The 26,584-nt window shown below is 42.4% G+C and overlaps 1 long non-coding RNA gene across 8 annotated transcripts; it reads right to left on the bottom strand.

Annotated features, from left to right (window-relative positions):
• Positions 1 to 388: 388 nt before the first annotated feature.
• Positions 389 to 26,454, bottom strand: LOC106031534 (uncharacterized). 8 transcript variants are annotated; one of them, XR_010830124.1, is made up of 5 exons: positions 25,808 to 26,454; positions 23,355 to 23,456; positions 21,849 to 21,995; positions 11,219 to 11,365; positions 389 to 2,050 (listed from the first exon to the last, which is right to left on the bottom strand). It is a non-coding gene; the product is annotated as an uncharacterized lncRNA (long non-coding RNA). The 8 variants fall into 8 exon arrangements; XR_007160916.2 differs by lacking the exon at positions 21,849 to 21,995 and having other exon boundaries at positions 390 to 2,050; XR_007160914.2 differs by lacking the exon at positions 389 to 2,050 and having other exon boundaries at positions 7,895 to 11,365.
• Positions 26,455 to 26,584: the final 130 nt, after the last annotated feature.

The following is a 26,584-nucleotide window of genomic DNA, read 5'->3' as shown; positions in this document are numbered from 1 at the left end:
AAGTGACCAGCAGCGGAGACCCCAGAGGAAAAAAAAAATCCGTGAAAAACCTGCTGAATTTGATTGCTTTCTTGAGTTCAATATTCTGCTCCTGAGCTGCTTTAGCATCTCTTACTACACCAATATCACCTCCTCTGGAGGGTGTGGAGGAACAAGTACCTGCACATTGCCTGTGGGATGTAGCTTCAAGACAAGATAAGAGACAGCTCCACAGAGCTCCTGGGTAGCTGTGTGTTTGTCACCTTGGCAGTGCATCACCTGGCCGTGAGCGTGTCCGCTTTCAGGGACACTTATGAACCGATGGGAGATACAGGGAGGACAAAGCACCAGGAATGGCCAAGCTACGTAACACACTTCCCTCTCTTAGATATTCAGAAAAGATCCACTGGGTGTTATCAATGAAGACAAACAACAATGCCAAAAGAAGTCTCATACTCCTCTTTTTCCACTTTACTGGAGGAAAAGACAGGTTAGAGCACATTTCTTATGCTGCTTTTGTCAGCTAACTTGATTACATTCTTAAAGATCAATTTTTAAATATCAATGCCTCCTGTCAATAAATTATCTCTGTGCACAGTCCAGCATCTTAGTTACAAGGCATTTTGCTGCCCAGAAGAAACAAGCTGTCTTTTAAGCAAAATGGAAAGATTTTATTTCTCAAATACAATGGTGAAAAAAAATGTGTAAATGTAAAAATAATTATTCTTAGATAGATTCATTTGTACACTGTGATGGTTCTCGTTCCCCCATGCATTCTGCAAAGGACAAAGCTCTTATCTTGGATGTTTCAAGACCCACGAACCCACCAACAATGCAGAGCTCAGCCCTGTGACGTCTGAGTTTCCTGTGTGATGCTTCTTGTTACAGTGCTGGCACATCTGAAACTCTGAGAAATCCCTGTGTACGCCGATGTGATGCTCTTCCCATCACTACTGAAAACTGCTTTTCTAATCTCCATCCCAGGTAAAACCAGGAGGGGTAGGATGAGCCTGGCCATACCTCCTCCTCTGAGGTGCAGCGCTTCGCATGGTGTTGCTGGCCACTGAGAGCACGGAGGCAGTGTAATCAAACACAATCCTGATGCATCAAGGAACAAGCCTGATGAAGCCTTTTAAAAGATGGACGAAATACATCCATTCTGTTTTTCTTCTGTGCTGGTGACCACAGCTTTACTCAACAGCACAAGGAAGGAAGTGAGGAAAGTGGGTTGTGGCACTGTGGCGCACCGGCAGCTCTTTGCAGCTCCTCAGGCCAACACGGAGATCTTCGGAAACGCGTTATGACAGGTAAACACAGCACCAGGTGTATCAAGGGTATCGAGGGCAATACTGACAGTATCTCAGGGTATCTCTTCGTCTTTTCAGTTCAGACCCTTTATGCAAACATCACACCTATCTACAAATAAGTATGTCACATATGAGGGCCATGACTACGCTTCTGAGTGGGATGAAGCAGGACAGGGCTCTGCCGAGTAGCTGCCCAAAGCTGTGTTTGTTTTATGAGCCGGATTGAGCTGCACACAACTCACACTGATAGGAGTGAGGTTTACCTGATGTATGCCACAACTAAATTAATTGCTTGTGCTTATCAGCTGAGTAGTTTGCAGTTTTGTTTTTTTTTTCTCCTGACTTAAGGCACATTTATAATCAGAGGGGAGCTGATGCACAGGTGGCATTTTCTCTACCAACATGTCCATTTCTTGAAGGGGAAGCTATTTGTGTTTTGTTTTTGTTTTTGTTTTGTTTTGTTTTTACAGAGAAATCCTGGCGTCACCTGTTGAAGCAGGACACTTTGCCATAGTACCGGAACACATTTCCCCACAGCCTCTCCCCAAGCTCTCGGGGCTCTAGGACGGATTCGCGGTGGTCGCACTGGGGAGAGAAGGGCGAGAGGGTGGGAGGACTGCCACCCACCCCCAGCCCCGGTTGTGCTGTGCCTGTTCCCATTTTAAGTTCAAAGCCTTCCACATGGCAGCTGAATGGGAGACTTTCCAAAATCTACAGGAGGCTGGGAAGGGATCCAGAATCCAGCGTAACGAGGAGTATCCTGCCTGAAACAGAAGAACTGGCAAATAAGCATATGCGAAGCGTACCCCTTTTTGTCAGATCCGGAGCTGCTGTTTTGCAAACAAACTCCCCACCCGTTTGCGAAGCAGCGTTCACTGCCTGTCTCTGTGTAGGTGAGACTGCGCCAGCCCAAGGAGCTGACAGCAAGCCATCCCTCCTCCCCACGCGCTGCACCGCTCCCACCTTTCCTTCCTTTTTTCAGCACTGCTAACCCTTTTATCAGGCACTCGTTCCTCAGATCCTAGACCTAGCAGGCTATCATATTGCCATGCAGATTAGTTTATTTTGGGGTCTAAAGACTCGTCATCGACATGTCTTATACAGGACTGGGCCTTATATTTCTCACTGAGGTTCTTGCAACAATTTCTCTCCTGCCAAATCCCTTTCTGTCTAGCTTCTGCGCCTACATTCAGAATCCATTTCCTGTGGCTTTGGTTTGGCTGGGTTTTGTGCTCTTTTTCCCTTCTTAATCCCTCAGCTTTCTTTTGCTGTATTTTTTTTTCTGCCTGTAACAGCATTTGTATAACCTTACTTCTGCACAGCACTTAAATGGCAACACCACAGGTCTGCCTCTGAGCTGACAGCACTCATTTGCAAGCATGGGAAGAGGCAATGAAGGCCCCCTCCATTTAAACCATTACAATGGACCATGTTTGCAGAAATGCTTTTTTTTTTTTTTTTTTTTTTTTAGATTTATGAAATCTCAAACATTATAAGTTTCAGGCACAGACTTTGTAAGTCACAGACGTGCAGAAAAATTAGTTCCTCCAAAACTTCCCTCACAAGCAGAGAGGCAAAACCTTTGCTGCTCTGCATTTCCCTTCCTGCAGTGGCTGTAATAACATCCAGCAGTAATTCAGAGGAGCAAGAGGCTCCTGCTTTGTGTACAGCAGTGAAAAGCCAAAGGACGGAGCGGGCCAGTGCTTCTGGCAGAGCAGACACATGATAATTAAACAGCAGCAGCTAGATATCCGTCGGCGCAGGAATGGCATACTTTCCTGGTGAGCTGGCAGTGGCAGGTAATAAAGCTTGCATGCTTACACTTCCATTACGAACAGAGCTGCTAGGAGCCTCTCCTCCCCAAAGAATGCCGTAGCATACAGTGAAGTGAGTCTGTGGTCACCGGCGTTTCGCAGGCATCTGGCTGCACACTCAGCATGCACCGGGCGTGCAAAGCCACAGCACGCCGCCCGGGCAGCGCTCAAGGGCTGCTAAGGGAAGCAGGAGCCTTCTCACTTGTGCAAAGAGGGAGTCCCTGTGCTTTTAGTGCTGTCTGGACCACAAAACAAAGCCATTTCGTGTTCTCGGCAAAGAGAGACGATTGCACATACAAGTATGAGCCCCTAAGGTTTTTTGTGGTTAATATAAAATCCTCCCCGTTACTTCGTGAGGTTCTTAGCTAATACCTCATTGATTACTGCTGCTGTAACTCCTCCTAAACAGATGAAGTATTTCAAGCACTTCAGAGAAAAGTATGTCCCCTCTCTGCACTGACGTGTGCAGAAATGCCTCTCATACTTTCTGGATCTAGCTTATCTTTCCCAAGGGCTGAGGCATGACGTTTCTCGGTTATTCTTTTCCCTGGCACTTTGAATAGTGCTTCTGCCTTGCTCCAGAGGCAAGGGAGGTCAGGATCCTCCCCCAACCATTTTGCTGAAATTACAGAAGTTCAGACATATTATTAATGTTAACATTATTAATTGTCTTAGAACATATTTTTACTGCCTTGTAATATTTACAGACTTTACTGCGAACCATCCAACTACTCCTTTCAGGCACATGTCCTTTGAAGTAATGGATATAGTATAAATGCTTGAAATCTCAGGAGCTGCGAGGGTTTAGGACGCATGTGAAGATGATTAGTATTTCCTTCAGGAACTTCATGTTTCTGGGATATTCTTAACATCAAACTCTTGCATCCCTTGGACATTCAAAGCTCCTGAGGGACCTACGCAAGATACAGTCCAGCCAAGTCCACTTATTCCCACAGTTCGCTTTCCACACCTCATTAAAAAAGTGATTCAAGATTTCTCTTCAAAGCTTCATCAGCCCTGCACATTGAAAAGAAACCTTTGGGAAACAAACCAGCATACGCTGTTAAGTGCATGCAGTACTCCGAGAGGATTATATGGCAATAAGGAAGTATTTCTGTGCAAAAACTAAAAGAGAAAAAATATTCTTAAAAAGCAGTGCAAAACAAACAGCAGAAGCTCTCTTTACTCCAGACAAGATCCCGAGGTCTTCAAGGATTCATCTATGCTTGTAAGTTCTGCCACTTTACTCATGGTAGTGCAGAGCAGCAAGCCTTTCTGGCATCATAGCAATTATAAGGGTGTGTTTTAGTCCAGGTACACAAAGCAAAGCAGGGTGCACTGGCACAAAAATTTTTGCAGCTTTACATGCAGAGTGCAGTTTTTAGTGGCAATGTTTCTATCAACAGCAAAGTCATGTTCTACATAGTAAAACCTCGGTATCAACTAGGTATAAATGCCAACCAAAGTCACTTTACATGGACGTGCTTACTTTTCTCCCTATCATTTCTCCCACAATTTTTCTTTGGACCTCTCTTTATCACAGCCCTCCTTTTCCTTCCATGCTGTACTTCTCTGTGCACTTACTTCCACAGTTCCCGAACCTCTGCACACTTACTTCCACAGTTCCCGAGCCTCTGCACAGGTCTCGATGCAGACTGGACTCCTCCTAGTCCTCTCACAACACTTTTAGATCACAGTGACTGGTCTGGTCATTTAAATTCCAGTTTTCCATCCAGCATGCACTTCCTCTGCTTCCCTATCACATGGGTTAACAAAACAGCTGCAGCAGGTGGCCAACGCAGGCCCAGTTATTCCAGCAGGACAGGTGGGTATTAAGCAATACTGTTACCTGCTTATTCCTGCATTTTCATACAGGAAGATAGGGAATGAATACAATTTGGGAGAGGTATAATTTTGGTCTTACCATCAGACTGCCTCGCCAGCCTATTTTCCATTGCAAAGAGGTCTCCCTAAGCATAGACTTTATTTTCCCCCACACAAATTCTCTCCGAGGCTCTCGCCCATTTATATTTATCAGACATTTGAATTTGAAATCTACAGCCACCCCACAAAACAGGATGAGGCACCTACGTGTGTACGTCTGTCTTCCCTGATGCTGTTCTGGTGGCAGCAGCATGGTCACTCCTGACCCCAGGAGATCACTGCTGGAAGAGCTCCTGCACGTCCCGAGGCAGCCAGCACCCCCAGCCCCGTACGCGTGTGAGCAGTGCCTGCTCGCAGGCAAGCACGAGCTGGAGGCAACGAGGGGGAGAATCCTTCACCTGAAGCAAAGGCCACCTCTGCGGACATCACATCATGCCAAGGATGGCACCGGTGGTTTGAAGAGGGGTCTGAGGGCTCAGGTTTGCCCACTAAAACGAGTACAAAGAGCCGTCTGGTTTCCTTACTGCAGTCTCACCGGACAGGGTGCAACACTTTGGGCTGGTAAACTTGAGGATTATTTCTCTGCTGGCTGTGCTGCCTGCACAAGCATTTGATTTTTGGAGGGGAAGCACTGAGAAGGGTGCTGGAGAAATGCCTCCACTGTGGTGAAGTCCTCTCCGCAGGTGGGGTAGGTACTGGGCTGCTTCAAAACATTGCTCAGGGAATGATCCCAGCCCAGAAAACTAACTTTTCCCCCAAACAGCTCCAAGCATGTATCTACACAAGCTGGAAAAGCAAAGGGCTGACCAGCATTGAGTACAGTACAGTGGGGTTTTAATCCCCGATTACTGGGTGTTGGTCATATAAACAAGCTAACAACAAAACAAGGAAAGACCCTAGCTGACGTGACTATAGGAGGAAAAAAGCCAGGCTTCAAAATCTGCCTTCCTTCATGTTTACTCAGCTTGAGTGAGGACAGACAGGCTGCAAAGCACACAGTGCTGGAAGTAGGAAGCTGGAGCACCATGTTGATTCAGACATTAGCCCGAATCCTGCGGTGACCCAGATCACAAAGATTAAAAGCGCCACAATCCTTGAACTAATGAAGTAGGTAAGTGGATAGGACTTAATGATGGTGTGATACTCGGGTTACAGTCTGTGTACGTCTTGCAATAAGGAGAAACTCTTTGGCTGGCTGATGAACCTACTTTTCCGCCTTCTTCCCAGCCTGTCTGGAACCAGCACTTACACCTGCCCAGTGTCTCGATCCTGCCAGCAGTCCTGAGAGGGACGCTAGGTGCTAGGAACATGAGAAATGGCTTAACTTTCTCCTATCAGCTGCTCTTTTTTTTTTTTTTTTTTTTAACCACTGTAAGCTGTTTAACTAGGGCAGGGACAATTTCTTCTCATGGATTTGCATGCTGGATGCAAACCACAGTGCCTATATTTCACTGGAACCACTAGCTGCTGCTATAAAAAAATAAAAAATAAATTATAAAGGGATGTGAAGTGAGAAAGTGCAGTGATTACCTGGAAGAAAAGCACAAATAGGAAGGTCAGGAGTTCAATGATAAGTGATATCTAGTACATTTATGTGACAGTGATAGAGACAACAAACAAACAAGGCACCAATAGCATTATCAGTTATCAAAGGAAAAATTACAGCACTATCAGTTGTGGGTGAATGTGGAATCTCCGTAGAAAAGCCTGTACCTCTACTATGCTGCTCTGATAACAGAAGTAAACACTGAGACACTGAGCGATTAGGCTGCTGCTTTAAGGAAGATGATACAAACAAGTCACTTCAAACTTCGGACAGCCCCGAAATGTGCCACAGCCTCTGCACCTACGCCCCAGCAAGCACAAGCAGTTAGAGCGCGTGGCAATGGGGGTGTAAGGCATTCAGACAGCACAGCGGTGGGTGACTGCCACAGGTGTACTCAGGCATAGAAAACATTTCAGTAGAGACGATTAAAGAACAAGAAAAGAGGATTTTTTTCATTTTTCTTTAGGAGGAGACAAACCATGGGGTATGATGTATCACAGCAGGGCTGTCTAACCCTTGGAAGATGGGATGGCAGTTCTGCAGCACTTCTGTGGACCAGTCCTGACTGCACCTGAGTCCTGTGAGCACAGAAGCTTGTGGGGCTCAGGATCCACGTATGGGAGTACGTGGAGCCCTTGGGCTATGGCCTCACCACCAAAAATCCCCGAATTACAAACTGCATCTCTGTTAACTCACCTTACAGACTAAACACATGGGGGATCTCCTTTAACCTCTGCAGTGAAGCGCATGATCCAAGGCATGAATATGGCAGCCAGCCTTGTAAGAACCGGCGTTTTGTAATCAGGGTAGTGAAGACTGCCATTAGTTCCTCAGCTTTCAAGTCTCTGTTTTGAAGAAGGTAACACTCCCAGCGACAACCAAAATGATTAAGACAGCAGAAACTGCAGAGCAGATGAGTAAATAATAACCACTTGACTCATTTCCTAACTCAGAGATGTCTGGAAGCCTAAATTAATGAGTCTTAGAGCAAAAGACTCTCAGCAATTTCACCTTTTCTTTTTATTCTACATAAAGAGAGAAAAGTCTGCAGTGAATGGACCTTGTGACAGCATCTTGCTTGGGTCATTTACAAAGAAGACTACACTTTGTGATACTTACAGTCATGCCATGTCTTAAAGAACAGTGCACGGTTAGGGGATGGGTTGGCACTGCACCCTCCCCACATGTGGGAACCATGTGGCCCTCTATCTATGGGCCCTTCTTGCTCTCCCAGATGCAGACCATCAGTGGCTTGGGTTGTCCTTTATCATAATGGCCAAACAGATTTTAAAACAAAATTTTCGTGCTGCAAGGAAGGCTGAGCCTTAAAGAATAAATAGGTCTTTGGTAAATTGGTCTATGGATGTTGCCAGAACTTGAGCTGGACATTTCATAGATGATACAGGAGAAAATTATTAAATAGTCTTCCAAGGTGACCATGAAATCTGGTATTCTTAGTACATATTCATGGAGGTACCTGCTGAGAAACAAATTTAACTGTCTTGTAACCAGAAGTGAGTAACTAAAAGTATCCCAAATACATAATTCTTGTTAACTGTAGGAAAGAGCCCCAAACATCTGCAGCCAATAGGATCCTGATAACAGACAGCCTCTCAGATGGGGTAAATGGTTTCACAGTGAAAATATAGGACATGCTAAAAACACCAAACATTTTCTCTTAGCTATAAACCAAAGTGGAACAATTAGAATCATTGAAATATTTTTTTTTATCCTCATGACATGACTGTAGGAATCTGGAAAGGATATCAACAAAATGACTGGGGCTGGTGATCTGCTCAGGAGCCAGCCATAAACCAGTTAAGGACAAGACTGATGATAAGGCTCAGTCAACAGGTACTCTGCTACGTAAATAGGAGAGGGGCTGGGATCAGGGAGCACTGGCTGGCCTCCTCAGATATGAGGCTATCTATAACTGACAGACTTCACTGTGCGCAGACAAGCTTCATCAGGGTAGTTTCAAGCCTGGTAAGGCTTGCTCAAAAGACAATACATTGGAAATTACATTATTTCTTAACCCCACAGTAATCTCAGATTAGCTTCAAAAGTATAGAAAAGCCAAGTTTTCATGAACTTTTACAGAATATGCTGATTTCTACCAGCCACTGCTGGCACCAGCCTGCTTTTCTTTGCATATATGATGATTCATAAATGGTACTCAAGGATTTAGGAACCAAATCTACCACACTTTACAAATGCTATATTTTCCTTAAACAAAGAAACATAAATTTAAGCAAAGAAACATAATTTTGCGGGTCTAAAAACATAACTGCTATGTAGGGCTTGTGCTCATCCCTCAACAGGGGAAATATTATTAGCATATCTAACACAACGTGGCATTCTAGAGGGAAGCCTTACCCTGGATGTACCCACAGAAATTCACCACAAGAGTAAATACATGATAGAAACAATTCACCACACCTTTACAACTTGCAATCTGGATTTAGGAGTTCAAGAGATAAAATGTTAAGGTAGATATTAAAACTACTTCATTTGACTGTAATTTGAATGTCCAACAGAATGTCAATGTAGTCCCCAGTCAGCTGAACAAATGACTTTGCTCAGAAATGAGGCCTGGGGAACATTATTCACAGTTTCAAATTATGGAATAATACAAAAATTAGATAACCTACATTATTCGTAAAGGCTGGTCCAGTGAAAGACCCAAAGAGCCTGAGCTTAACAAACCTGAGCAGCAGAAGGTAACTTCCAAATTTATGAATTAGTTGTTTTGCTCTTATATATCACTCACTAGTTCTCAAGAGTTTATAAAAATAGCAGCATTTCAAATTTGGGTAGAAAACTTTTACCAAAATTATAACCAAAAATATACGGTGTACCTACAGTTTTGGAAATTATCAAGTGTGCTATTTTGAGTTACGACACTGGCAAGGGATTTGCAAACATTTTGGATGCTCCAGTAATTCAAAACAGGCATGACGTACTTAAAGCAGGAGGCTTTTCCAGCCATGTGATCAATTTGTTTAGGCCATGATTCCAGGAGGCCTCTTACACAATCCTGTCCCCATTTGTCCTACCTCTATTGCTTCTTGCACAGATTTCCCATGAAATTCCTGTTAAATTCCTGGTTGCCATTAGCATGACTGTGCATACACAGCCTGCTGCGTGAAAGCGGAATAGCCTTTCATCCAAGGTAGCACCTTCACCTTTCTCCCTCCCTTTATACTGTATCTCTCACTGGTGGAAATTTTAACTCCATCTGACTCCAAACATTTAATTGAGCCTCTTAAGCATCGGTGCCTAATTGTCCCCTGTTCACCAAGAGCCAGGCCCTGCAAGAATGTGACTTCAGCTCATCAATGAACTGCCTCTCTCCAATGACCACAGAGACCATAGATCCCAAATTCAGGCACCTCGGTGATGTGTGCCAGATTAGTTTGTGTGTAGCAGTCGTATGTGTTAATTAACATCAGCATTGGGGTCTAACATACATCTCCTTTGGAAAAGTTACTGTATTTCTGTGGGCTTATCCAATACCCAGGATGATGGGCCTGGAGCTATCTTGAAATACACATCCAATTAACCGCATGCAGAAGTTGTATGCATGGTGTAGAAGTGCAGTCTCTCAAGCCTTTGTAGAAAAATTGTCCCAGAAAAACAGTCCTTCATAGACTCGGATGAGTTATCATCTCAGAACCCCATGGCCAGATACAGTCTTTATGAAAAGCAAATATGCTAGGTCGTTAAAGAGGGGCAATCTAGATCCTAAATTTTCCTATCTGAACCAACATACAAATGAGCACTCAATTAGGATTGCTCTCTGCAGACTGTTATCAATAGTGAGAAGACATCAATATTCAACACGATGGAGTGTTTTCACCACTGTGGTTAGGAGCACTGTGTTTGTCTATATTTCATTTGGGTCCTGGACTCACATCTGTTTCTTTCCTGCATAGTTGTTGCATATTAAGCCAGTGAGCACAGCCCACGGATTTTGTTTTATGTGCTTAAAACCTGCTTGCAGTCATGAGGTTTTAAAATTCACACTTCTTTTCAACTGCTGAAGCAAGACTCTGGGACAACATATCACAAAAGCAAGACCAACTGCCTTGCAAAACGAGATGTACCATGAAACAAAATAAATTGCAAAGAAAAATGGGCCACTGCAAAAGCAGAAGGAAAATAGTGCAAGGTAATAACATAAGCAAGCAAAAAAGCAAGCAAAAAATATACAAGAGCTCACACTACTCTTCCAGTCCACAAAATACTCAAATAAGGGCAGCAGTACTCAGTGGAAACTGCACAACAGCATCATTGTCCAGCTGCTTTGTTCTTCTCCTGTAAATGTGGATCTAATGTCAAACACTGCAGTTCCCTGTTAGAACATAAGGAACTAATGCTGGCCACACACTATGAATCATAACGAGTTTTCATCTGTATTTAAAATTTTTGGACTTTGAACAAACTGACCGAACAGCTAAATATACAATCCAGTTCCCATTTCTAAAATCCCATTCCTGGCAAAGCCAGCAGTTCACAGCAGGTGATGGCTCTCTGTGAAGATACCAGTGCCTTCTCTTCAAAAGAGATGTGATGCAAGCTCCTACTGATTGGCAGGGATATATATTCAAGCAGACAGTTTCTCTGAGCTATCAGTTCTCTCTTCTGTGCTGTCCAGATATGACAGTAGAAATTTAAAAGTTAATTACCTCACAATTTTGCTTCCTTAAAAATATTTTGTGAGATTCTAACTTCTTGCTCCTGGTACAAGACTGTGAAGTACTGTTACTGCCTGCGTTCGGTCCTGAATGGCACTGGTTGCAGCAAAGAGTGAAAGCTGTATCTTCTTACTGGCCCTAAAGATAAAACAGGAAAAAGAAAGAAAAGGTGGGTTTTAACATCAGAATTACTACATATATTACAGCTTTTCTGAAAAATATAAAGTTCCACACTGGAAATCCACTCTGACTTAACAAAAACATCAATCCAAGATAAACAGATAATTATGAATAAGTGGCTGCAAGTAATTTTGAATAGGTAGCTGCATAATACTATGCAGACAAGGTTGATTAGACTTGGAAGTGTTTCAATGGGGCATGTAGACTGGCTCCATATACTATGAAATTGAGGTTTTCTGTCATGCATAAAGCCAGATTCAAGCATCCAAGATCCATAAGGCAAGTCTGGAAAATGATAATGATTCTTCCATAGTCGTGTAACTATGTAATTTAGAAATTTCACCAAATACTGCTAATCTTATAGTACAATTGGAAATGCCGTATAGTGAAAATAAAGTGATTCCAAAAACCAGGATATTTGGGGTATCCAGCATATATATCTTCCTAATGGAAGATTCCAAATGGTCCCATGGAGCTCCAGGGCAGCCGTGGTGGCCAGGGCTGGGTACGGGTGAGGTGCAGTTCGGGCAGGGCTGAGCACACAAGGGGATCGGGTTGAAGATCTAGGATCCTGTGGGGCTGATCAGGGCAGCGATGGCCAGCTGTGCCCAGCACTGCATTCCTCAAGGTCTCCCTGGCTGCCACGTCCAGCCTCACGCTGACTGATGGGCTAGAATATAAAATGGAGGTCACATTATTATTCCTGAAAAAAAAACCTGATGCTAGCTATATATTTGCCTGCGTTCTCAAGGAAATGGGACTTACACAATCACACTGTCTGTTGGTACGGCCGTTAGATTTACCCCTACAACAAATCCTGAGTCTGTTGGTCAATTTTAACCACATCTGACAGAAGGGCAAGGTTCTTAAAGATAAAAGCTCTTCCAAAGTCAAACAAATCTGCACATGGGTTGCAGTGAGGAGACCGCAGCAGTTACCTCAGTGTGAGAATAAATTGCCACGAGAGCTCAACAGCCATGGGGGTTTGGGGACAGTCGGTACATGTGTCCTGGATGGGCAGTCAATGTGCAGCAGATCTCAGAGCCACCACAGAACTGGCTGTGTCCTGCCAAAAGAGCGCTGGGGCACCGGGGGGGTCATAAGGACTTGTGGGGGACACTTCTGGTTTGTGAGGTTCTGTGGGACATTGGACACCTACCATAGGAAACCAGGCTGCATCAGTTCTGCTGCTCAGCTTGCTGTTCCTTTCTTTAAATTAATCTACATAAAATCCTTGTTAAAGGTCACAACAACAGAGATAAAGTTTGCAAGAATATGTTGTCAAAAGCCAATATTTTAAAAGGCTGATAGTTTCAAATGCATCATGCTGTGACATTATAACACGACAGCATTATGCTATACTAAAATAACTCCCGATGCTTACATAATCTGTAGATTAACATTCTGAAGCTCTCACCAAAAAAAATAAAAAATCCTACTTCCTTATTATTTTTGGAATCTTATGTTAAGTCCTCTAATGCACATGAAGCAATGAGTAAAAACTGAAGAGTATAGAAACTCAGAATCACAGAATGGTTTGGGTTGGAAGATCATCTTAAAGATCATCTAGTTCCAACCTCTTGCCATGGGCAGCATAAGCAGTTTTCTGCTGTTTTCCCTTTGTGAAAATGAACAAGCATCTTAGGAAGCTGTTATTCCTGAAGGGAGCAGTAAGAGAAATTGGGTGAGCATACTAGCATCAGTTTGCAGTGCTATCTTCTATCTTTGAAAACATCAGAAAAATGTGTATTTCCTCACTTTCCCCATCCTCACCAGCATCTTCTGTATAGAACCACCCTAACCATCAGGAAAGCAGTACACCTTATGATAACAACCACTAGAGGATGTGGTCTGTGCTCTTGGGAAAGCACAGAATCGCCAATTCTTGTCGGATTGGTTCAGGAGGAAGTAGAATGGAAAGTTTCAGAATCTGGATAACAACTGTGAGAATAGCACTAAGATTATTTTAACCACTTACTAACTAGAATTGGGAATGTACAATTTGTTTTCTATAGAAGAAAAAATTGGTTCCAATATTACTTTGTTCAGTTGTGTTAGTTTATAAAGATGAAAAAAAAAATCTCTCAAAATGTCTTTGAATGCAAAAGGAATCAAGCAGCAGGAGAGGCTTTGCTCACAAATTCAATCCCCTTAGCCGGTAGCATTCTGCCCAAATGTTATCTTTTATTTTATTATTTTTAACATTGTCAGACTAATGGCATTTTTGTGGCTGTGGCCATCACTTTCTGACTGCCCTATCTCAGTTTCTCTTTTTTTTGTGTGCCCTTCCTTCCCATAACACAAACCTTTACCAAAGAGCAATCAAACCTCTTTAACTGCATATGCTTCTGCTCTGGAAAATAGCCCATGCTGTTTCAGTTATCTGATCCATAAAAGATGCCTTTCCTTACCAAGTTACTAAAATTTACCTAAACTTATTAAAATTATTTATGCCTCTGAAGGCCTAATTAATGCTTAGACACAGCAACATGATAGCAGCTTGCAATCTGATTAAAGACACTCAGCATGATACAGTCTATGAAAGTAACACAAAGAATTTCAACTCTGGTCTGCAGAGTTAACAGCAACATTAAATCACGTAGCGCTACGATCCCTACAGTGACAGATTGTTTGCAGTTAAAAGAGGTCAGCGAAAACAGCAAATGTCATACAATAAATACAGGGGGAAGGGGGGCAGAAAAATAAAAAGAAACTTATTAAGACCGAAGAAATCACCATATTTTCAACTAATGTAAATTAGTATATCTTCAGTGTTGATGATGAACTCAGTTATGCAACGGAGCTAAAAAATTGGCTCAAAACAGTTGTTAGAAAATAGAATGGTACTAAAAGAACAATGGGGAAAATAAATTAATGAATTAAAACTAGTTCCACCCTGAAATATCCAGCAAAAGAAAAATAGTTTAAATAATGTGCTTATTATTTAATAATTAACTCAGATGAACAGAACATTCTAATATCACAGTGAACTCAGTCACCCCACTCCTCCAAGTGCTGATGACAGTTTCCTCTTGTTATCTGCACAAACTTCCACATATCTTCAGACCCACGGTGCTACTTGCCAAAACCAGAAAGTGGCTGGGCTGTGGTACCCGATTTCTAGGGTATGACAAGCAAAAAGCCAGTGCCTGGGAAGGGTTCCTTCCTAAAGGAAGAACAGCTGGCCAAACTGAAGCAAAACATATACGGGTTTTGCAGTTTGGTACTAGCAGAGTGACCTGGACAGGGAGTAACTGTAGGTTGTGCAAGCCCATAATGCAAATAAGTCTGAGCTGATTTCCAAGTGTTTCATAGATTAAGTACATTTCAATACAGATAAATTAAACTCTTCTGAAACCAGTTCTTGGCACCGAGGTTAACCTGCTTGGAAGAACCAGTATTTGTTCCAGAAAACTCCCTTACCCTCAAAACCAAACTTGTACACTGCACAATGGGGGCTCGGGAATCTCATCCTGGGCAAGGCGCTGTTCCTGCTAAACAGTGATAGAGATGGTAGAGCCCCAGTCCCTGGGAACAGACCCCACACTGTTTACTTGTACAGTTATAGCCACAGTTGCCAGCGATCATCATGAATCTTTTTCTACAGCTCCAGCTTTGGAGGTACTTTGGCCTTTAGAAGTCAAAGGCCTGGGCAGGTCACACCCAGCACCTACACTGGATGATGGTCATGGCAGGCAGCCTCCAGAGAGCAATTCAGTCCCCCCAAGATGTGACTTTCCACTTCAGAGTGCCTATCTTGCTCCTCTGCCTCCTGAGAGAGCCTAGGTTAGCAGGGCTCCAAGTGAGGCGCCCCTGCTAGGTGCTTACAGCTGGGCAGGATCAGGCCGTGCCAAGTGTCTGGGCGGCTGTGCAAGGCAGAGGTCATGACCATGCAGACTTTGTACTGAACTCCAAAACAAGAGACTCTGCACTAAGCTCAGAAAAGAAATATACAATTGTGCACAGAATAATAAGCCTCGACCATATTTTCCAATCCCTGGTTTCCATAGCACTTTGCAGTACTACTTGGCAGTACATCAGACACACTCTAGCATTTCTATAGGCTTCTTTTTGTATCTCACTGCTCCTCCTCAAAATCAAGGTGGCTTTCTTTACATTGTAGGGTCCCACAGTCAAATCACGTCCCTTTTCTCCTGCTTCAGAAAAGTGCCTTTCCTATTCAAAACTTTTGAAAGACCTTGTAAATCTTCCTCTTGTTCTCTCTGTGAGCCCTTCTGAAACTGCCATTCTTTTTTAATTTCTGTTCCTTCTTCCTGTTTGAGGACTTTCCACGTTATCTGGTACAGTCATTAAAGTTAATTACTCTTCACTCTGACAAGTATGTGGCATAGGCCCAGTCAGCAAATGTTCTATTCCACATTAAAAATAAAACATATTCATAATAACTTTGTCCAAGATTCATAAGATGTGTGTAGAACATACTGGCCACCCCAAATTCCTGGGATCAAATAGAGTTTAAATATTGTTTAAAATGGATGGTTTAGTTTTTTTCTAAGATAAATTACAGGACTCACTTTTGAGCCTCCTGTAGTCTCATAAACAGCAGCTGACCACCCCAGTCAATCAATACAGATATTTAAATAAGACTTTGGTAACAGTGACTTTGACGTTTCACTTTTTTTTTTTTCTCCTACAGAAAAGGTAGGCAATGGTAATAATAAAGCTGCAGAAATACATATCAGAGTTTGAAATCCTCACTGCCCTACAGGACAAACAAACACTAAAGACGCTTAAATGACAACGCAGTTTTGTACTGTTTAGTAATTACCTGCATAGACAGCAGTACATTCAACACTGGACTACAGTGAAGACACTCCTTAAAGAGTTAAGTACTGCTACATTCTCTGAAACTTCTGGGGTAAAAATTGCTGCAGACAAAACAATTCACGATTTAGAATGCATATTTGGAGGTAGGAATGGCATAGAAATCAGATATATGAGGTTATTATAGCAATTTGTCTATGTCATTTTGGAAATGCAGCGAATATTAACAGCAGTTGTCATAAGAAGTGATCCCATCTTCTACTCTTCCGAGTGATCTAGAAAAACAGCCGAGTATGCCCATATCAAATAAAACAGGAATACAACTTTTAACAATGTACTTTTTTTTTTTTTAATGAAAACTTCAGTTTGCACAATGGAAAAAAAACAGGCATAGATTTCACAGCATGACACCTGACACATGGCCCAGTACAGCTGTTGACATGGACAGAATAAAAAAATACTATGCAAGAAACTCAGGGCAAGGCAACAGCACTTACAAAGACTTTCCTCTCACTTAAACTTCTTAACAGGCAAAAAAATATTCCAAAAATCAGAGTAACCATTCTTAGGCTAGAGACAAGCAAGAAGGCCTGTGTAACAAAGCCTATTTTTGGAAGTCACACTGTTGAAATCAGTAACAGTACCGAGTATTTTGGGATCAGTGGAGATCCTGTTTTATTATGTTGAAAGAACACCTAATACTTTTCTGCCTTATTTTTCACATCCTTTATCAAGTATCATCTCAGGTGCATTGCAGTTATTTTGTGAGAAACACATTTGAAATATCTTAATTCTACAAAGTAATCCAAGCCCAAACTCAATTATGATTTTCCTTGATTGCCTTAATTTATCAGCTATGTAATGCTCTCCCATTTCATGAATTTCTAAGCTGCCTCATTATTTTCTGTGCAGTATTTAAGGCTTGAAGATGTACCACTAGTAGTGGCTGCCCAGAACACAAGAAGTTTCCACAAGCACTGGGGTAGTGAGAAGTCAGTGCATACATACATCCTATTAATACATGATGAATTCCATGGAAAAGATAATAGCTTTTTTTTTTTTCTCTCTTTTTTTTTTTTTAATTGCTATTATTTTAGGACAAGGAGAGTAAATCCCAGCAGGGTGTTAGAATTTGTTGCACAGGTTCCCAACTAATGAACGCCTGTAATACAGGAGAGATGGGAGAGGCAGGACTCATGCCAGCTCTGCAGAGATGGTTCAGGGCAGACTCATACAAATATATTTTCCATCTGGGGCCAGAAGTCGTCCTGGCTGCAGCCGGGGGAAGTGGTGGTAACACAAGCCACTGTGTGGGTAAGAAAGGGAGGAGAAGCAGTAGGAGCAGCCCCACAGACAAGAAAAAGCAGGGCACAAAGACGCTGAGGGTGACTGGGGGAGCAAGGAGGCAGTGTGTGCAGACCTGCAGGGCACAGAAGTGAGGGGGTGGCATCAGCTGGTGCCAAGGCTGAGAACCAGCGCTTTACTTTGATATCCTGCTCACGGGGGGTATCCATATGGACCATTTCGGTACCTTGCAGAATGATGCAGCAAATGCATCTGTCTTTGTCAGAGATTTTTGGTGTTGAGGATTGCAAGGATCTGGGAGAGCAGACACCAAACTCTGCAGTTATTAGGCAGATAGATACTCTGTCGAAGAGCAACTGAAATGGTGTGGTACAAAGGAGCATTCCAGACCCTTTCATTCTGTTCAGCCAAGGGACTGTCTTGAACTCAATTTAATCGTAACAGAAATACCAGAATAGAACATACAGTATAAAATTAAATACAAATTTGTCATGTAACATAATACAGTGGTAGGACGCTAGCGGCAATCAGACAAGCAAAGGCTATGGAGATGGACACTGGTAGCAAGACGTCTAACCCAGTCCAATGTACTCAATGTGATGGAGGTGTCCTGGTCTGAAGTATACCTATTTAAAAAGATCTTAAGATATATGTATGTATATTTAAGACCATATATATATATACACATAGTCTTAGTTCAGTTCTATTCTGTATACATTTAATGTTTTTAACTGGGGCAGAGAGATCAGGATCATGAGTTGCTTTTCAAACCAGTCTTCTCAGAAAAGCATTGAGACTTCCAGATCCATTTGTAGTTCTGCTGCCTACCTGTTGTGTAAGAAAATGGATGGCTTTACGTTCCAGACACCAATTTTAGTGATCATTTTAAAGGAAATGAATTAGTTAAAAGAAATTTTAATTTCAGAAAATGGCACTCCTGCATATTTACATTTTTTATTATAATATCTGACCTTTGGGCTCATTTGAAGAATTGGTCCTTAACGACGTTAGCACATTTTATGTCAATGTAACTTTGATGACTTTTGTGGTTTTATGGTCTCCAAAAAACAGAGTAGAGAAGAATCAGGCTACCAGTTTTTCCACAAAGGAAAAAAATGGAAGAGATTTCTGACATACCCCTGTGTAGGGGCATACATTACCAAATGGTTTAGCTTAGTTTTCCTTTAAGGTCTGCCTTACTTTCCAACCAGTTAATCAGTGAGAAAGAATCTAGGAAGGGATTACAGAGGTTCTTGGTTATTACTACAATCATTCTGCTTCCCCTCAGACAATTCCGAGGTCTACTAAGATGGAAAATAGTCTCTGATTTTTTTTTTCTTTAAAAGCTGGCAGCTTTTTAATGAAGAGAGAGACTGGAGTAGCATGTGCAGTCACTGCAATCTGTTCTGATCAGTGCTGGCTAATTAAGGCTTTAGCTAATTTAATTTTGAAAGATGGTTTGAGTTAGAATCTGAAACCCCTTGTTTAGTAATACAAATGAGAACTGAAAACATATGTTACTCACAACGGAAAAGGAAACAGCGCTTGTACAACTGATCTCGAAGGAGGCTGTAGGTGTCAATGACAACAGTTAATTTTACAGTAACAATTCTGACTCAAGGCAGACTATAGTCTCCTAAAGTGTGCAATAACCTGCTGGCAAACTCCGGTGCTTGAAAAAGGACACCAGAAATGAGAAGGCTGAAGTAATAAGTGGTGAGAGTGAATGGAAAACCTTCAAAAAAGGTTTTATTCCCTGTAAAGTATCTTTTCCAGAGAAAGGGCAAGAATGCAGTTTTGTTTCATTTGAAGAACCGTCAGTATGAATTTCTATTAGTTTGACTAGCAACGTGCAACATTTTTCCAAATGTCTTGAATCACTGTCTGTGCTAAGCTATCAACAGGCTGACGAGGTGTGCCGCTGCTTTGTGGCGTTCTTCTCACGGGCTAAGAAGGACTGGTGGGGCTGCGCGCAGGCAGCTCGTGCAGCACAGCTCCTCTGTGCTGTAGTGCGGTTTGAGCCAGAAGATTATTAAAGACGTGCTCTTCGTTTACTTTGCCGGTAAACTATCTGGGTGTTGTCCATGATGAAGATGGGATTTTGAAGAAATACACTTAGGTAAGGTGATGGCTTTGGCAGTAAGACTGCCCTAGAGAGTGCCATCCCTCTCCACCTCCTCAGGTTGTAACTTCTGAAGCCATCTTTGCACTGAAGCCAGGGCACCTTCCCACTGCATGGGAAAACTCACAAGCTTTAGAATATATATAGAATGTCACTCAGTATAAAATTTCTGCCTTTTAATGCTTTTACGTGGCCACATAAATATAAGTATGTCTACAACAAAATTTCAAGTCGGTTCCCCTTATACTTACTGCGATTGTGATCAACTCATTTTATGCTGCTAAAAAATGTTATATATTACAAAAATATGGTTGGATCATCTTTTAAGAATACTCAAACATGTTTAATATTCTTGACATTTGGCTACCTGTTTGCTTTCACAAAGCTCTTTCTTGAAAGTGAAAATACAGCAATATTTTTCTGGCACTGTTTAACTTTCTGATTCTTAAATAGTAAAGCAATGCTGCTATTTAGATTGCAAGGACAGCAGGAAGAACATTTACTCTATTTAAATCTTCCCTTTCCGAAAACATGGTTTATTTATTTATTTAGAATATGTGGAAACACACTTGATAATAGGTTTTGTAAAAAACAACAAAATGATCAAACCGGAGTTATGAACTGAAATTACCACAACAGTATGAAAAGGCTGATATTTCAGAGCTAAAGACATGTCATGTTGATAGCTGGCAATTCAGATGGAATTTGTCTTTTCCAAACATGGAAAAGTTGCACGTTGTCTAATCACTCTCATAGTACATGAAGTTTTATTTCTCAAAAAATCTTTATCTTTTTAAATGGTGTTGACTTAAGACATTGGAAATGATTCCTGTCTACAGCAACGAGGGGAAAAAATCAGCTGTTAAACATGTCTGACTCCTGGAGATAATTCAAATGGAAAAAAATCCAGGTCATTGGCCTTTTTAAATAGACCCCCGGCAATATTTACTCCTCCATAAATAGCACAGTCACATGAAATAAAACTGTGTTCAGTAAAGCCTGCAAAACAAAAGAACAATTTACAGACTGAAACGCAAACTGTGGCTCATGTGTTCACTGGGTAGGATTAAGTGAGCTTGCTGCACGGTCTGTGCTTAGTGCCTGTGGTGTCAGATCTGCTGGAAGGAGAGCAAGTCAGGTCACCTAAGGGGCTCCATCCTTCTGCAGAAAGGCTGGGACTCTGCTGTACACAGTGACCTGTGAGAGACAGCTCCTGCTGTAATGCCAGGCTTCACTGCAGCAGAAACGAGTGCTGCTTCCTTTACCATCATGACTAAGAGCACACCGACACAAGGAAAATTCATGGGCATTACTATGCCGCTTTAATTTGACCACTATGGCTCTATTGCTATAGTAAAGGCGGTAAATTTCCCCAAGGTAGACAAGTCCTAACATGGAGGTGTGTACTCCTGAAATGGCGAGAAAGGCTGTTTACTTCAACTGCTGGCAAAAATAAATCTATAAGTATGCTACAGACAAAAAGACAAATGACTAATTAGTATAAACATTACTTAGATCTCACAAAAGCTCATTTCAATCTCTTTTGTGGGCATTACCACAGTCATGACTTTCTCTCTCTCTCTTTTTTTTCCCCCCAAAGATTCAGCTCTGGGAATAATGTTATTGCAGGACAATGATAGCTGTCTCTTTTAAAACTTTTCCAGCTCTGAAGACTGTTGAGTAAAACTTGAAAATGTGAAGCAACTGCACACAAAAGCTTCATAACCTATATGATAAATTCATAGAATCCACAAGTGCATAAAACTTGATTTTATCCATTAGCCGGTGAGTGGGGGGATGGGTTATAATTATTCAATATTTAGGACTCCTAAAGTAATAAAAACCACTCATTCTGCTTTTCCAGCATTTTTTTTTAAATGTCCCTGAAAAGATATAGTTTAAAACCAAGGAGTGACAGAGAGGGGACAAACTTGCACACGACGGTTGTCAGGACACTGGCTAGCAGACTGCAGAGAAATGGAGAAATGGCTGTTGAAGAAGACTTGGCTCTTTGTTTCCAGTTGTTAAATCACAGTAGAGACACGTGAAAATATAAAAATTATGTTCTGCTATTATTTGCCAAGTAAGAAATTACTATTTCTGACATGGGAATAGAATTACAATTTAAGATGCAAAACTAACTCCTTATAGCATATGCTATGCTGTCAAAGCGTTTGGAAACTCTGGTACAGTGAACTCTTTCCACCTTGGATTTACTGAGAGACTTACCCTTCTCTTCATTTCTCTTTGTTGCAGCCAACATATCTGGTTCACATCTCTTGGCCATGTTTTGTACTTTTCTGGCTGCCACATTCATTAAGTTTCCAAGAGCAGCTGATTCTTAGCATGCAGTAATTCTTGTTAGCCTGCTGAGAACTTGACAGAATAAACCTTGCTGTTTGTTTGTTTAATTCCCTTCACTGAGCATCAAGAATTATTTCTGAAAGAACTCTAGCTTCCAGGTGTTCGCTATTAAATGCAAACATTTCATAACAGAAATACTTCCTTTTTATTTTTGAAATGTTGTGTTGAACAAGCTTTATAGAAGATTGCAAAGCTGAGGAGAGTGCTAGCTGGCATTTACAAAGACCTGGTATTCCACAGACAAAAGCATTTAGAAAGTGGTAGTAGTAAGGCTACAGTTGGGTGGGTTTTTTTGGTGGTGATGGTTTGGTATTTTTTTTTTTTTGGCATTTCAGTGAATAGGGGTGCCACTTGCTACGTTTAAAAATACTACAAATCCACTCTTTTTGCTTAAGATCTTTCCCCATTTTACATATAAAATACAGGCTGATCTTTAGCACAGAGCACAGATTAATAAATACATATATGCTCATGTTCTGTAGGTTTTTGCTAAGAAAATGTCATTACAGCAAAGACACTAGCTGATTTTGAAAGCTTAGTTGTAAACCTATGTTCCTAAGGGTTGCTTTGCATCTTTCTAAGCCAGATTCCTATTGCTATCTCAGACAGCACCGTTTCCACCCAAAATGACAGTTCAAGACAAAGACAGAATTAAGGAGTTAAATTGGGGCACATTCTCACTGCACTATCAGTTATGACAATCACTGTATGCATGTATGTATGTGCTTGTGTGTACAAACTCCTTAAAACAATTTTTTATTTGCAACCCAGTCACGCTGGATTGTCTGACAGAAGACTTAATTAAAAGGTTTTTAAAATAACAACATGAATCAGAGCTAGTTTTAACAACCCATTGCCTGCAAATACCCATACACATAGTTTTGCCTGGAAAGACTGTAGTGACGTATTCATAGGTATGTGGAAGGAAATCTTACTCAGCGCCCTTAAAAAGAAGGTCTTGCCAACTAATCTCTGGTTTCCAATCCCAGAATTTCAAATCCTGCTCTGGGAGGAAGGTGACAGATGGTCCCTGAGATAATTGATTCTGTATTATTTAAGGATTTATCAAGCAGAAGACTTAGGAAAACTTCTGCTAGATAGTGACTAGCCAGTGCAGACCACAGAACACACAGTTAACCTGACGTTTGTGAGCAGTTCGCTTGGTTTTACTGGGACGGTTCAAGTGCTTAAACTTAATGGAACACAGCCTTAGCCCAGACGGCATTTTATGTTAGCTGACATACCTTGAGAAACTGATGGAATGGCACAACAGTAAATACAAGCACTGCTGCAGCCAACAAGGGTTTTCCTTAAAAGTTTTCATTTTGAGAAGCAAATCAAAATAAATTTTCATAACCTTTCTCCACAAACCTTCCTGGTTGAGGGTTCACGTACTTATGACATCCTCTTTACTAAAATATTCCTCCCACTGTCTCTGACAACTGCGTTTCTTGTAGCTTGGCCTCTCAGCACCTGTACAGAAGAATGGGAAAGCAAAACTGTGGTTAACTCCTTGCCTGCTGGCAACCAGACAAATCCCCATAGCAAAATCTCAGCAGCAACCCGGTACTCGAAGCCCCACGCTTCCAAGTTTGACAGGGATCTGAAACTTAATGATACATCATGGTCCCATTCACCTTTCCACTCCTGGATTAAAAAAAATGCTAGGAAGGTACAGGGAATAAATCTCTGTGACTGAATGAAAAGAACTGCTAATGCGACTTTTAGTTAAATCTGTTCTAGAATGCTGCTTCTCCGTTTTGAATAACGATCATGAACGATAATGAGTTTTCTTCCGAGTAAACTTAGATACACACATAAGGTTTTGCAGAATCAGTGCTTCAGTGCACACTGAAGGCTCTGATTGAAGAGTGGGAACAGCCTGGCAGAAAATTACTATTCACAACATTCTCTGTGGACACCGCAGACTTTTATGAATTAGATTTGGAGCCGGCAGCTTATAACCTGGCATCATCGCTGTGTGCCTTTAAATACTCTGTCGAAACCATGGGGTTCAGAAGCTGACTCAGAAGCAGCTCAGGCAGCTGTGTAGGAAGCAGCAGCATGTGCAGAAGCCGGGAAGGCAAACTTCAGCCTTCCCGAACGCAGCTATTTCAGACTGCCAGCCGCAGCTCTCGCTTTCAGTTCTCCCCCAGACACCCTGGTCCGCACACCTTTACGTTCAAACGGCCTCCCACGTCCACGTAATTCCACCGTCCTCAAGCAAACACCAGTTCAACCATTAGCTTTTTGATTTGGGAAACCGTAGCTGCTTTACAGAGCTGCTGCTCATTCTTTTCCAAACCAGAAGAGTTATATTAAAAAGACAACAGAAAACTCAATAGCTAAAAATACTTTTCATTTATTCACAACAATAAAGCAGCTTATTTTTTGCTCCACTGACAGATTTCACCAGTACTTCTTTTATGAGCAGTCCATGAAGATACGGTCTGAAAATATTTTCCAGTGCAACTGATATGAAAATTCCATCATTGCAAGGCTATACCTATTATTTACTTAGGGCTTTGCGTCACAAATTTCAACTGCCAATAGGTTTTTACAACATTGTTTTAAGCAGCATGGCAACCATCCCAAAGCCTAGTAACCTCGGAGAAAATATTTTACATCTCAGAAAATATTTTTATGTTACTCAGAACCTACATAATGCTTTTCATTAACCATTTTCAAAATGTTTAATTGATGAAACTTGAAGGTAGGCACTTTCACACGGGGGACAGGCAGCAAGGGTTGAGTTGCCAATAAACAGTATACAGGACACGCTGGACCATGTCACTTTCTAAAAATGGGTGCAGAAGAAAATGACAGCTGTTGCAGGGCAGGCAGGAACAGGGGAACACACGGACACGAGGTCTGGGCCTTAGCATTCTCTGAGTAGGACCTATGGGCCATGTAGTGAAATGGGAATTAACCAGGTAAGGAATGCAAGCATTTCTTTTACTGCAATGGATACAAGTCAGCAGTTTAAAGGGCAAGTGTCCAAAGTATGCCATTTGGTCTTCAAAATTGATTTTATGGAATTATATATATATATTAAAATGTCTGCACACATACAAGAAAGATAACAGTATATTACAGTTATCTCTGTTTACAAAACAACCATTTTTACGTTCATATAAAGCTACTATCCAAATATGGCTTTTGATTTATGGATTCTGCATACTAAGTTTAAACTTTGGCTCATGAGAGCACATGAAGTGCAATTACCTTAGAGTATTTATGTCCTACCAAAATTTTAGATTTTAGCCTTTAAAACGCTAGAGATTTTAGCCTTTAAAATGCTAAAAATGCTTACTTGCTTAATTGGCACCTAAAGCCAGGCACTAGGAAGAAACATGCTGATGTGCATAAAGCCTCCCTGTACCTGTATGACCATAAGCCAAGGCATCCCACATGCTGGCAGTTCAAAAGCTGGGCTGTTTTTATATGGAAATGGGCCTGGGCAAAAGTCACTTTAAGGCAGCCCAGTGCCGCATGCACAAACATTATGTTTTTCATGTGCTGCGGCAATCACAATGCACACTTCTTACAGCCTAACTTCAGCTTGAACCATATAAACCATACGGCATGTTTACTTTTTGAAACTCATTTGTAACTGAGACACCTGATGAAAACTTTACTCAAACGTAGCATTTAATCTTTTGGGCAGGAAGATTATAATCTCATATTTCTTTCCCCCATCCTTTTTATCTATTTTACCAGTGCTCTCTGGATCAGACACCAACACTTGCTACCCTCAGCCTACATGATTCTCAGTATTTTCATCCTAAGTCAACAGAGGAATTAGAAACTCCATAGAAATTCACCCCTTGAAAGTTAAGCACGTGTTTACTTCAGTTTGTGCTTTGCAGCCTGCAGAACGAGATTGAGACTCGGTGTGAGAGAGTAAACGCCACGGTAACCCAGATTCAGGGCAGCCAAATCCAGCCGGAGACATAAGGCCGCCCCAAAACGCTGCGATGCTAGGAGGATGCAAAACTAAAGCCAGAGGCATCCCAAAGTTTAATCCCAGGTGCTGCCGGAGCTCCCGGCGTGCGCAGCTCCCCCGTGAGGAACACCGCCCGGTACCACGCGGGAGGTGCGGCTGAGGACAGCCCCCCCTTCCACCTTCCTCCTTCCACCTTCCTCCTTCCCCCGCGCTATCTGAGCAGCCGGGGGGCTCCCGAGCCCCGCACCCCCTCACGGCCCAGCTCCAGGGGCTGCCGAAGCCCCGGGGACCGCCCCGGGCCGGGCACAGAGCCCCCCTGCCCGCGGGGCCGGGGCCCCCTCAGAGGCAGCACCACGACCTAACGGCCTCCGCGCCTCGCGCCCAACGGCCGCGCTCTGCAACCGCCCCCCTACGTTGGAGCGGGAAGCCCCGCCCACCCCCGTTTCCTTCCTCCTGATTGGAGCACCTTACCGTCAATCCCGCTCCCCCTCCCCACCCCTCCCAGCGCGGGGGGCGGGGACTCCACGACCCTCTCCTCTCATTGGGCGCCCACCACCGTCACTCACCCAGCCACGGCCCCGCCCCTCACCCCCCCCCCCCCCCTTCCCCTCGCCGTTGGCGGCGGGCGGGGCAGGAGGCGGGCGGGATGGCGGCG

Source organism: Anser cygnoides, chromosome 3 (genome assembly GCF_040182565.1).
Source record: "Anser cygnoides isolate HZ-2024a breed goose chromosome 3, Taihu_goose_T2T_genome, whole genome shotgun sequence".
Lineage (NCBI taxonomy): Eukaryota > Metazoa > Chordata > Aves > Anseriformes > Anatidae > Anser > Anser cygnoides.
The sequence above is the reverse complement of the archived record's forward strand: the minus strand, read 5'-3'. Positions and strand labels throughout refer to the sequence as shown.